The 1,023-nt window shown below is 37.6% G+C and overlaps 1 non-coding gene across 1 annotated transcript; it reads right to left on the bottom strand.

Moving 5' to 3' along the window:
• Window positions 1-520: 520 nt before the first annotated feature.
• Window positions 521-592, bottom strand: Trnap-agg. Its single transcript has one exon. It is a non-coding gene; the product is annotated as a tRNA-Pro (tRNA).
• Window positions 593-1,023: the final 431 nt, after the last annotated feature.

Raw genomic sequence — 1,023 nt, 5'->3', positions numbered from 1 at the left:
GAGATAAAAAGTAAAACAGATATTAAATGCCCACTTACCCTAATGCCCATTGAGTAACGCAGAAGGAATTGTTGAACATTAAGTTATAAATCGATAGGAGCTTGGCCATATAAACAGTATAATTAACAATAACAAGATAAACATGCTATTCCCAAAGTGTTTGGATGAGAAAACTTAAGCAGGGGACTGATTTTCACAAATATCACGAATGAATTAATGTCCCAATAACTTCTCTCAATTGTGATATTAGCAGAGCTTATACCACAGAACCGAAAATTAGCTGCAGGATATGAAAACTAATTCATATTTACTCAATATTTAGCTTCACAAAAAGAATTGGAGTAAACCACGATTTCATACCAGCCTATTCAGGACATTAGAACACCCCCAAGCGAACTTTCGGGCGATATTACAGCCTTATACTGCAAAATAAATGAAAATTTATGATAGCAACAAAGAACATGAAAACAACAATGATAAAAATCATGGATAAAAAGCGAAACGGACGGGCAAAAAAACTGGGCTCGTCCGGGATTTGAACCCGGGACCTCTCGCACCCTAAGCGAGAATCATACCCCTAGACCAACGAGCCGCTTGGAAGGAGGCGGCGAAATTTAAGATAATATTTTATCTCGCACGTAAATGGAATGCCAGTTCTTTATGGTCTTTAATTTTATTAACGTGACAGCCAAAACTTTTGCCTCTCCTCGAGCCAATAAACACATTATAGCATCAACTTGTGTTTGGAAGCCGTGAATTATGGTTTAATGGCTGGCTGGCACGTGTAATTGCCTCTCCTTAGCTTTCTCATGTCTACTTGTCTCATCGTGAAAGAGAACATTATTCCTTGGAGCTCCATCACTACTACCTCATTGTTAATACTTCATCCTAAAAAGACCAAAGACGATTTACTTCACTTTCAAGGCTACACAATAACCTATATCGACCTCATTCACATAAAAATTGAGACTGATGTCACTTGACGTTTTTAAAGAAGCGCTAAAAATGTAACTTTTTGCGTGC

The sequence above is a fragment of the Ischnura elegans genome, chromosome 4, assembly GCF_921293095.1.
Source record: "Ischnura elegans chromosome 4, ioIscEleg1.1, whole genome shotgun sequence".
Classification (NCBI taxonomy): Eukaryota; Metazoa; Arthropoda; class Insecta; order Odonata; family Coenagrionidae; genus Ischnura; species Ischnura elegans.
Note: the sequence above shows the minus strand (reverse complement) of the source record. Positions and strands in the feature narration are given on the sequence as shown.